At 41.5% G+C, this 12075-nt stretch overlaps 1 long non-coding RNA gene across 1 annotated transcript in view; it reads right to left on the bottom strand.

The window, feature by feature from the left end:
* Window positions 1-235: 235 nt before the first annotated feature.
* LOC133951505 (uncharacterized) overlaps window positions 236-12075 on the bottom strand; it is an 85711-nt gene continuing 73871 nt past the window's right edge. The window contains exon 3 of the long non-coding RNA XR_009920500.1: window positions 236-896. This is a non-coding gene — a long non-coding RNA (uncharacterized LOC133951505). The remainder of the gene's footprint in view (window positions 897-12075) is intronic.

The following is a 12075-nucleotide window of genomic DNA, read 5'->3' as shown; positions in this document are numbered from 1 at the left end:
TAGCCCAAAGGACTGCGGGCCGGATACCATTCCATTTGTCGGATCCGTACGTGTCCTACTTAGAAGGCTGCAATGGGACTCAATTAGGCTGGAACCAAGACGAGCTGATAAATTAATTTATTAATGAATACAATGGAGTGGAGGATGGAGGGATGAGCTTGCTCATTTCTTTGGGGTTGGCTGGGCCAAAGAGCTCCACTACAATAGGGGGCTTTGATTGGGAAGGAGATGGGTCAGAGAGGGATTATTGTGAGGGAGACTTTAATGTCTTTGTAGTTGGTTTGTGAGCAGAGCAACTCTGGAAACGTTGCTGTTTCATAAGGTGCAATATTAAGAAACAAAAATGTCCGGATTAGGTCACAATCTAGTTTTGCTTCCCTGTTCATTGTTTTGCTCATAGTCCAGAAAAACGTGTGCACATTGCACCTTGCATCCAGACACGATAGCAAGTAAATGTATACACAATGTGCAATTGCTACAAAACACACAGGCTCACAGGCAAATGCACACAGAAGCATGCTATTACAGTGCAGACAGAGAGGAACACAAACACACACACACATGAACTAACACAGACACACCATCTCTATTCTCGGTGGCAGAGCATCTTCCACACATTAAAAATAAATTAATTCAGAGTCAATTTGGGGAATGTTTGGCGATGCAGGGCAGGAATACCATCTGAGCTCTGGGAATTGTAGATTGCTCCCCCTCTCCCCAAGGCATTCTCTTTGTCTATCTATTTGGTGTGATTAAAAATACAATGATGAATGCATATTTCTTCCAGATGAATAACTTGAAGGGGTTGGCAGCAGATGAATCAGGGAGCAGTGTGTTGGTGGAGAGCCTAGCCAGGTCAAACGATTCACAGTCAGAGCCTCAGTCGGCCGGACTTCCTGCGCATAAAGAGGGAAAAAAGGAGGAGGTCATCTGGACAGCAGTCCACCACATAGAGCTGAGCTGGTTTGATTCACATTGAATCTTCAGAGAAGATTTCATTCATGTTAAAAAGCGTCATCTAATAATCTAAACCAAACTTCCATATTCCCATCTGAGGGACTGAAGTTTAACCCCTTTTCTCCACATTAATTTCTAATGTCAGGTACAGTCACCAATGAAGCCTTGTTCATACGCAGATGTGATAAATCGAGCATCTGGACTCAAATATCAAAGTCTTTACTGATTAGAAGATCATAAACACAAATGGCCAGACAGCTGGATTGGCTGCCCACCACATGCACACCATCTTTTCCTATCAAAACAATTTAAGTTCAGACTGTTCTTCATCACCGTCACATTCAGAAACATCATGTTTCTCCATTTTTAAAACAATTTAACATCTTGCTACCATTTGGGGCGCTCAAAGTGAAAAGCTACATCCCGGGCAAAAATGTAACACCCCCCCCCCCCCCCCGCTGTGCACTCACAGCCACCCTAACACCATACATCTATATACAGTCAACCGAGCACCAAACGTATAAAAAGTAAGCCTTCACAATGGCTGGGGAGGCTCTGGGCTTGAAGGAGACTGTTTGAGGCTCATATCCCCAGTAGGGATCCCTCCTGGCAGGGCTACTGAGTGCCCCCCCTCCCAGCTCCCGCACCCTCCCACTGCCCCCTACAAACCAGTGAGAGAGGAAGGCCCTCCTCTCCTTACATGTCAACTTCAGAGAGCATGCCTCTTGGTGCCTCAAAGCTTTGATACCAAAATAGTCCAGGAAGCCTCTGTCTTAAAAATGCCCCAGCAGACCTTTATTTTCGAGGATAGAGGGAGGGAAAGGGGAAAAAAGAGGCTGGAAAACACAGGAGAACTAGAATTATTACCAGGAAAGAATGAAAGAGGGAAAGTGTATAGGGTTTGAATGATTGTTCCAACACTGCAATGTGCCACTTTGGCAATGCTCCTAAATCTTAACCGGCAAATAGGTCTAATATTTTAGGACTAGATGGAAAAGCAAGGTGTAAAGGAGCTTTAAAGGAACGATAACACACTTATCCCCTCTGAGGACCTGGACTCCCAGGGCTTTCATACCATCCAGTATGCACCAGATTCATATATATGAATATTATATAAAAAATGATACCTATGGCACCTGAACAAAAAGACTGATTCAATAATACTATTTGTGGTGAGTTTTGGAACAGACAAATATTGAAGATTAGAGGTGAGAGGCTCTGCTTTACTGATCTGTAGCTGAAATTGGAGAGAGTGGAAAGCATAAAGAGACGGACTGCCTCAGTGAGATGCTGTGGGGGTGTAACATTAAGGTGGTCATGTGTATCTAAACTCAGACCCCCAGGTCTGAGGACTCTCTTCTCATTGGCTGGAAAACCTGGGGTCGCCAAATGTAAGGTCTGCCATTGGATAATTTCCCCCGAATCCAGCCCCAAGTGAAACTGTGGGCACTTGATGAAGTTAAAGGAACCAGGATGCTCAGAACATTCAAGAACATTGTTCCATGTGTCAGAGTTAGAGGTCGTCATTCACTGAGAGCAAATCTTGCCACTACATTGATAATGAGTTAGTCAAGGAAGCGACATGACGCAGAGAGTGCAGCCCTTTCTGTTGAGACAGTGATTTGCAATGACTGACAACCCTGATCCACGACTTCAGTACATCTGTACATCAGTCCATCTCAGTTGAGTTATGCCCACATTCTTTCTTATTGTTGGCAACAAGACAAATTTTGCCTGATAGTATTTTGTGCGCATGTAAGGCTTAGTGGTAATTAAAATCCACTTTTCCTAAGGAGTCGATTTCTAGACCCTCCACCTGGACTGGACATGTTTGTGTTAGTGGGGTAGCTGCCTCTCTGCTGTAATAGGTTCAACATGCGACATGTAGGCCAGGCATAAGCCATCTTGGTTTACTGGCACAAATCACCTGCCAGTTTGCAAGTAGGATCATGTTCGACGCAGTCGCTCTACCTATTGCCTCTTTCAAGTCCAAGTTCACTTGCTTACTGAACATTTAGGTTGAGATTAGCTTGTTTATTCAGCAATTCCTAGCACTTGTTAGATGAAAGCACCCGCACCTGTCAAAAGAACTGCTGAAACAGTGATAAATTAATGATCAAATGGCTCATTGTGAAGTACAGTGGCACTGCAGAGTGAGGTAAGCCCCACAGCCAAAGAAATAAGGATAGAGAGAAAGCGACAAATGGAAACAAGGAGTGAGCATGAAAAAAGGATGGAAATCTAGGAGTAGTTTGTGCAAATGCCTAATACAGTGGTGGCATTCGCTGATATTACTCAGTTTGTACTCATTTGATATCTGTAAAAATTGATACACTGTTATGACCAAAGTCCACAACACATTTGAGAGCCCCTGAAACACTGGCCCAATGTCTGTGTTATTTTGTAACAGTGTGCCTACAATGCAGTAAACACATACACTTTTAAAGAACGGGCTTTCTTATTACAGACATACAAGAAAATGTTCAAATCAAAATCAAAAGACTTTATCCAACACTGACAAAATGTATTATTCATCTGCAGGCTTTACACAAGCATATTGTCTTTCTCTCTGTGTGTGTGATTGAATGTACTTTGGGGGACAAGGGACTGCTTATGGCTTCTGAGGAAAGAAGGAGATGATGTCAAAAAAGGGGTTTTGTAAACAACACGTGCTTGTGGGTTTTCGCTGGTTGAAAGAGGAAGTCACAGTGAGTGACTGGATACTCTGTTCTTTTCGGCACATTTCCATCCCTATTATGTCGTCCAGGCGTTACGACGGAGTGCTGCTGCACCTCATCTCATATGCAGTTATCCAACTAACTACCAGCCTTCCCCTGCCGCTCCACTGGCCTTTGATAAGAACAGAGGGAAATTAAAATCATGAATCTGAATTATGAATCCAATGACAAGACAGCCTCCGAAGGCTCGTTCTCCGCACCACGTCTCTTGGTTATTTTTCCTCCTATCTGTTTCTGACTCTCGCTCACTTTTACTCTTGCTCTTTATTTCTCTTTCGATCCCAGTGTTGTTCTCTTTCACTTTTTTCCCTTTATTTCAACTCCGTCCCGTTCTCTCTTGGTTACTGGATTCGACTGCTAGCATATTCCATAAGAGCAAGAGAGGCTGAGGGAGAAAAGTTTCAAACGACGATAACACACAGTTTGATAAAACTGACAAGGGACTCAATTAAAGCTTCCCTGTCAAAACAGGAGTGATATTTTATTAAGTCGCAGTGTGCCATTCGATGGGTACATCAAGCGACGCATCTGTAGACGAGAGGACTGCACCAGCCGAGTAAGAGGGACACGTGTTGCCACTTTCAGGAAACATCAGTCAAAAGTCACTTCATCACATCTCTTGAAAAATTAAGAGACCCCTATATTAGGATGCTCATTTCCTTTTTAAAGCACAACCCTGGTGTTTGAAGAGAGAATCTTGCTGCCCCCATTTCTTTCCTTTTTACTTCAAACACATCCAAGCACAAAGAGTCCTGGTATTAGATTTTACAATCTGAACAAGTGTGGCCAAGACTCTGCCACATCTGAAAAGAAAACAACCAAAGGCCTGTATTGTCATTGTCCCACATGCAGACTGTTAAAAGACGGCTTTTGAGGCCAAGGAATGTGCTCATTAGAGTCTAATGTTTGAGTGGTTCTGTTTCCAGGCTTTTGGATACAGTGCTAATTCAGTATAGAACAGGTGGATTTAGAGTCTCAAAGTTATTGCAGTAAATTAATTTTGTTTTTTAAAGGACATTTGAAAAAATAAACTGACAGAGAACCACCCCGTCAGAAGTAAAGAACCCTAGTTTTCAAATTGTAAAATGTATATATTTCTGTGTTTAATGAGGAAAATTCTGCTCACAGGGAACCGTAACTGGCATGTCAGCATGACAAGAGAAATTAAACCACGACCAACACTACTGAGCAAAAATAAAAAATAACAGGTGTGAAAAGTGCATCGGACAACAGTCCATAACAACTGACCACAATTTAGTCTGACTAATAGAGGGGGTTTCAGGCTGGATCCAACTGGACCATTGCTTTGTTCATTTACATTGTGAAAATGAGATCACTTACAAAACTAAAGAAAAACTATTTCAAACCTCTATTTCCAAATAATATCCAAGAGTGGAGGTTAGGATCCACTGATGTTTGAAGTAATCTGCCTGATTGCTCTAATTATGTAAATATTGCGGTGACACACTCGTGCGTAATGCTGTGTGATGGATGCACAGGAATGGAAGAATGAGGAGGAAACAAGAGTTTAGGGATCTCAAACATATTTTATCCCATGACGATGACTGATCAGCTTCTATAGATTCTATCGATCTGTGATCTGTGTGCTGAACTGAGTCCAGTATCACACAGATTGACGGACGGAACCGAACCATCCCAGTAGAAAAACAAGCATAAAATGATAATTCTGTTAAATTTGATAGATTGGGGACATCACGGTTGTCTTTCAAATTAATAATCTTGCAGCTTTGGATGCTTAAAATACGAGGGGTGGATACAACAAGTTCCCTCACAATGTGAAGCCTCCAACTTTGAATTAGATATACATTTAAGGAACCTTTCTATCGTCCTCTCTCTCACTCACTGTATTATCAACAGCAGCAGTGTATTTTCTTTATCAATGAAATCACTGCTGTCCTATAAAATCACTCTTCCCCAATTTATTTTCATGAGGTGCTTTGCATTGACCATTTATGGTTGAATTTAGGCGTGTGGGGGGCGGACTTTGAAACAGATACAGATACAAACATTTCCAGGTGCACTGTGATTTATAAAGTAAACATTGTGTTCAGGTTGTTTTTCTTGCGTACACCATTTTTGCCAGTTTCTAATAACGAGCAATAAAAGTGACCTTCCTGTTGACTGGACATTACATTTGTCCAGTTTGTGAAGACATGAACTAATGAATTAGGATTTTCTTCGCAAAATCTAATCTAATCTGAATTCAGTGTTATAAATAATAGCTCAAATTAATAATACAAAATTTAAATTCCGTGTGAAACTCTTTTTGAGAAAATATAGGAATAAAAAAACAATGTAATTTCCGTGAATATTTTGTCAAACTTTGTAATAAATAAAACTTTAATTAAGACTGGTATTGAAAAACTACCTGTGTCCACAGACTAATTTCACTTCACAATGACAGTTCACCACTTCCTTTCTGACAATATCAGGACATTCTGATGTAGAATTTCAAAGTAAAAGCCCATGACAGATTGTATTTTCCCTGTTTTGCCCTTTGACGCAGCCTATGTAGGTGACGACAACAGCACATACGTCATACAAAATTCTTTAGTGCATTCCTTATACTGCAATGTTAAACCAAAACTGAATGAAAATAATACAATGTAACATAGACATGAACCTTGGTTTAAAGTTGTGAAAACGCCCTTAAACGCCTTTGAAAGACTTATTAGTTACTTATGTATCTACAATGCAAAAATAACTAAGATAATTCAATGCCTGTGTTTTGTACATGTGCTCTCGGGCTGCAAGATATAAGAAAAAATGCAATATATACGATAACGTTGTTGAATGCAGCAATGACAATATGAAAACAAATTCTTTTAATTCCAACAACATGGTTTCATTGAATAAATTCCACCTGGCTGGACGCGGGTACCACGGACAGCTCCACAGCCGGAAAAGAGAGGGCGCACAGCGGCGAGAGAGCAACGGTTTAGAGGTTGTGTGTGTGTGTGTGTGTGTGTGTGTGTGTGTGTGTGTGTGTGTGTGTGTGTGTGTGTGTGTGTGTGTGTGTGTGTGTGTGTGTGTATGTGTGTGTGCCATTACCTTTCATTCAGGTTCTCGAATTTGAACTGTTTATAGAACTCAATTTGGCCAGGGACAAACGTGATCACTTGCAGTTTCCACTGTACTATAATTTTGGTGGGAGACGAAGGTGGCTTGCAATTCTCTGTGGAGGAAAAACCCTGGACAGGCCCATCGATGATTTGAATATCTTTAATTTATTTTCTGGTGCAGTTGGGCTCTATCTGATTTATTTTACTTTGTTGTCTCGCAACTGTTATATGGCTGCTGTGGCACTGACCCTAACACACTTCACTATTGTTTGCATATACAAATTAAAACTCAGTCTACCGTTGCACCCATTTTAAGTCGCTCTGGATGAGAGACTGTAAAATACCTGCAATGTAGGATGGAATGTAGCTTTCTTTGTCTATCTCTGCAACCACAGGATTTGAGTATATAAGCATTACACACAGACCTTGGTGTTTGTGTGGACAACTGAATATATATATTCACCAACTTCCACCCTACTTTAAATTTCTTTTTAAATAAAAGTAAACTTAATCCCTCAGAGGGAGCAAACATGGTGGTGTTGTTAAAAAGAAAGCAGCAGCGCTCTGATGTGCCTGGGAGAGGCCACAGCGTTACAGTAAGATGAAACTTTAATTCTCGAGTCTCTCTTGTAATTGAGATTGCTCTTGTAGGATGTTGCATTGCTGAGAAAAAACATATTCTGTCCACCACCACACACACACACACACACTCTCCCCCTACACACACACACACTATACATATTATGCGTGTGCATGGGTTTACATGTTGTACACAAGCACGGGTCCTCATGCCATCTTGCCTACAATGTAACAGAATTGTTTGTGTTTGCCTTCATCTCTGCAAATGCAATGTGTGTGTGTGTACATGTGCACGTGTCTGAGCTGACACTCAGTTGTACAGGAGCTCAGTGCTGACCATACATAGTCTGTTTCATCTAGAACAAAAGCTCTGTTGGAGGACACAAAAGGCCAGGTTCAAAAGCATCGCAGGCGTCAGGAGCCCAGGCCTAGATACATGAAACAATCAGTGTAAACTTGTCCACAGCTAAGAGGGCTGTGATGCACCTACACCACTCCTCGTGCTCAACTGCAGGCACCGCGCTGTCCTCATAAGACAAGATTAAAGCCCTCAGTAGATCAAACACAATGTTGGTGATTAGCACAAAATAATGTTTTTGTGTTTCTATCATTGATTAATATGTTGCTCCCAAGACGAGCGGCACATAATGCATCATTGATGCATGATGTGTACGACTGGAATTGCAGCCTCTCTGCCCTGTGCGGCTGGCATGCGAGAGGGCGGGGAGGGGGGGGGTGGGGTGGATAAGGCATGGGACATGTGTGTGCTTGTGTGTGTGTGTAGGGCAGGTTTTCTCACATACACTGTGGGTGTAGAAATGAATCTTATATGACAATTGCAATGAGTGAGGGTGTGTGTGTAACTCATTCGTAAGGCCACATCTCACTGACAGCTACTGGAGATACAATGATGGATTCAGGCATTGACAAGCAGCGGTGCTGTTTTAATGAAGAGAAAACTCCACTCACACCCCCACACACACACTATAAATGTCTGAAGGTCCCACCCTCCCTCCCGCGCTGTTATTCCCTCATTTCTCCTCCCCTCCTCAGTCCTCCATCACTCTCTCCTGGATATTTATGACTGATCGATCCGTCAGCGCTCTTGCTAAACAAATGAAAGTTGCAGCTTGTGCCATCGAGGCGACGCTTTCATCAGGGCTCAGCAGGATTGGTTTGAAGCGGGCCCCCACTTCCCTCGTGCACCAGCGCCGAACTTGATGAGCTAGGACTTGGGAATGGGACATTTACATCGAGTCACCCCATGTAGCCAAATTGTGTTTTTTTTTCAGCTGAATCAAGCTGATTGGGTGTTATAGGTGTGTCATGGGATTATGTAACACAATATTTATTTCTGTGTGACTGTATTCGATGCAATTTGGAGTCACTGTAATTATACAGCAAGAGTTGAATGATTCATCTCTGCGAAGAATAACTCATGATGTGTAACATGAGTGGAGGTGTATGCATGTAACAGCATTGTGGTTTTAATCCCATTAGAATTAGCTATGTGAGTAAATTTTATAGACTTAGAGCTACTGTTCCAGTAAAAATGTCACCTTCTTTGACTTCCCAGTAAACAGCCACTAGATATTACCATAGAGAGGTATTTTGCTCGACTCTAGCTTTTAGGGTTAGACTTTGTAATTGAAGCAGTAGATGAAGTCTTTTAACGTATCATTCACTTTCATTTAAAGCCTTCATTCACAAAAACATGTTGTTATTCTTATGTAGGCATTGTGGACACAGACAGTGATACTTTTTAATAATACCACCGACGTACAGCTATAACAATCCCCTCACAGGCATGGTCCTGAAAATCTGTTCAGTTCCAACAGGGCAAAATAAAACCAGCAAGTTAAGCATGAAGGTATCAGAGAATGCATTGGCTGAAAGTGTCATGGTCTGTGTGTAAGTGTGCGTTTGTGTGTGTGTTAGTGTACTGTTCCCACTTTCTACCTGCAGGCTGTTCTGCCCTGAACAGGTACCAGTGTGTTGTAAGCCCAGCGGCACTGTGTTTACTTTGGCCTGCCTTTGGTCCCCTCTCCATCCCCTTGCCACTTTCACTTTGAAACCTGAAACACTAATAATTCATCCTCTATCAATGTATCAAACATTTTTTTCCTACCATTTGCATTTAGTCATTCCCCAATATTTCTACATAATTTGACCCACAGTGGCACGCAGGAGAACATCGCTCACATCTTTGAAATAAGACATGTTAATAGTGATAAATAGAAGGGGTTAAAGGAGAGACGGACATAAGACACGTTGTCTCACGATCTATATGCTGCTGATGGTGTCAGCTCTTTGTCTCTAGCCTCTGTTTTCTCTGGAGTGACTGCACAGGAACAAATAAATAAGCAGCACCGTGGTGGGTGTGCTTCAGGAGAGCATCAGGTCTATAGCAAAAAAAAATATACAAAACTTCAACACAGGATGCTTACGAGAGTAGACAAGCAAAGTAGGACCCCCTACAGTTGTAGTAGTTTAATTAAATAACTTATAACTAATTTAATACTGATATACTTTGAGAGAAATACTATTTGATACCTTTTGTCAAACAAATGACCCTAATGATCTTTGTGTTGTGTAAATGCATGTCAATAGTAAGTGATTGCACTAATTGCAAAGGATCCAAATCATTACTTTATTAACTAGAAGGGTACCTGCACATACCTCCGCAAAAGCTAACACCCTATCTTGCTGTGTTGAAAAAAATATTTATCATATATCCAGATCCAATCCATCATTGGGTTCTCCACTGGGTCATTTACTACCTTTCCATTACTTTTTATGGAATTGAGCAGTGTTTGAGTGTTGAGTGTTTGAATCCTGTTGAGAGAACTTTATATGAAGTCTGCAAAGTGACCAAGGGGCTTAAGGCAATGAAAACATTAAGGAGGTTTAATTAGCTTCCATGACACAGAAAGACACATTTTGCTCTCACACTGTTAAAGCATAGTCAAAAGAAGAAGAAAACAAATACAAATAAAAACAATTACTCTGATCCGCAGGATGATTTATGCTATTTGGGTATTTGCTTTGCTTATACTACTTCTACAACACCCACCTGTTGCCCACAAGCTCTATAAAGAAACATGGTGCTCAAGCTCTTCTTAATATAACTTTACAACAGATAGGACATCTGTTGTGAGGTTATATCAAGAAGAGACTAATTCAGATGAGTAAAACCAAACAAAGCCATCTGAGGTTCTAGGTCCAACCCTTGTTTTGATCAAATTACCTGCTTTCTTGCCACAGTCTCACATGCTGCAACACATAAACAAGCATGCTCAAAATGTTTAGTCTCCTCTAAATATGTGTGTATCCAAAAGTGAGAAGTAAACAAGTTTAATCATCCTGTTCCGCGTCGGTTCCACTGACAGTTTGTGTTAACAAAACAGGAGGAGATGAGAAAGGTGGAGCACCAGGGTTTTTACCCCAGCTGAAGCTATAAGTAGAAAAAAGAGCAATGAAGAAAACACAACAACAATAAATAGTTAGTTGGTGATGTAGCACAGCCCTAAAGTGCTAACTGGATACAGATTTGTGGAGGAGAACTTAACAAGCCCTTAAATTGTACATTAATCAAAAAAAGCTTAATATGAACTGAAAAGAAGCTTGGCAATCTGGCAGCCATCTGGAAGACAGGCCTGTCAGTCACAGAGAGGTGAGAAAGAGGGATGTCTGAACTCTGGGTTGACCCCAGAGAGAGGGAGATCGCAGGGAGAGAATGACCACAAGATGGGAAAAGAGACAATGAGAGATAGAGGTTGAGAAAGACAGTGAGGGAAGCTGAGTCTAAAGGTTACAAAGACAGAGATGAAGAGTACAGAAGTTGATTAGGAGATTGTTAAAGATGGCGGGTCAAGTAGCACTGATGCCAAAACAAGGTCAGTTAGAGGGGTGTGTTTTTGACAGCTCTGGTGAAAAACACTGTCAGGGTCATCATATCTCAACTTAACAAATAGCCATGTGTACACAGACACACACAGACACACAGACAAGTTTGTACTTATATCTTAGTGAGGACAATCATTGGCATAATGCAGCCCTAGCCCCTTACCCTAACCATAATTCTGATTCCGAACCCTAAAACCAAGCCCTTTAAAAAAGTGAGGAACGGTCAAACGTCATTACTCTGTAGGGACTATGCTTATAAGGGTATATAAGTAGAGGACCTCACACACACAAGCTATTTACACTGCACACCTCACAAACAGCCACACGGCTGCACATGCAACTACACATAATCTGCTCTCAGACATGCATTGAAGGTCGGACATCTTGCAAAAATTATGAGTATGCAAGAGTTCGCGTCAGTTGCTGTGGACATTTTCTTGAACTTTTTCTACTGGCTCCCGAGTAAAAGCTCCAGAAAATATATGTTGATAATGTATATGTCACTGCTAGACTACAAATATCTCAGAATAAACAGAGATGCTACAACATAGAAGACGCCAACGAAGAAACGTGTAAAGACAATGAGATTTGACTTTTTAGGGATCAGGGCCAACACCTGTGTCAATGTGCTGTAAACAAAAACAGTGCAGTTTACGTGTCTGACCAAGACAATCTCCTGCTGCGTCCTTCATACGTTTGCAGAGCTTCTCACAATCGCTTAACAAAGACCAATTCTTTAGGTCTCTCACAATCGCATAAAACAGTATAGCCGTTTTCAGACATGACCTGTGGGTCAAATCTAGTGAATTTGG

Source organism: Platichthys flesus, chromosome 1 (genome assembly GCF_949316205.1).
Source record: "Platichthys flesus chromosome 1, fPlaFle2.1, whole genome shotgun sequence".
NCBI classification, from domain to species: domain Eukaryota; kingdom Metazoa; phylum Chordata; class Actinopteri; order Pleuronectiformes; family Pleuronectidae; genus Platichthys; species Platichthys flesus.
The sequence above is the reverse complement of the archived record's forward strand: the minus strand, read 5'-3'. Positions and strand labels throughout refer to the sequence as shown.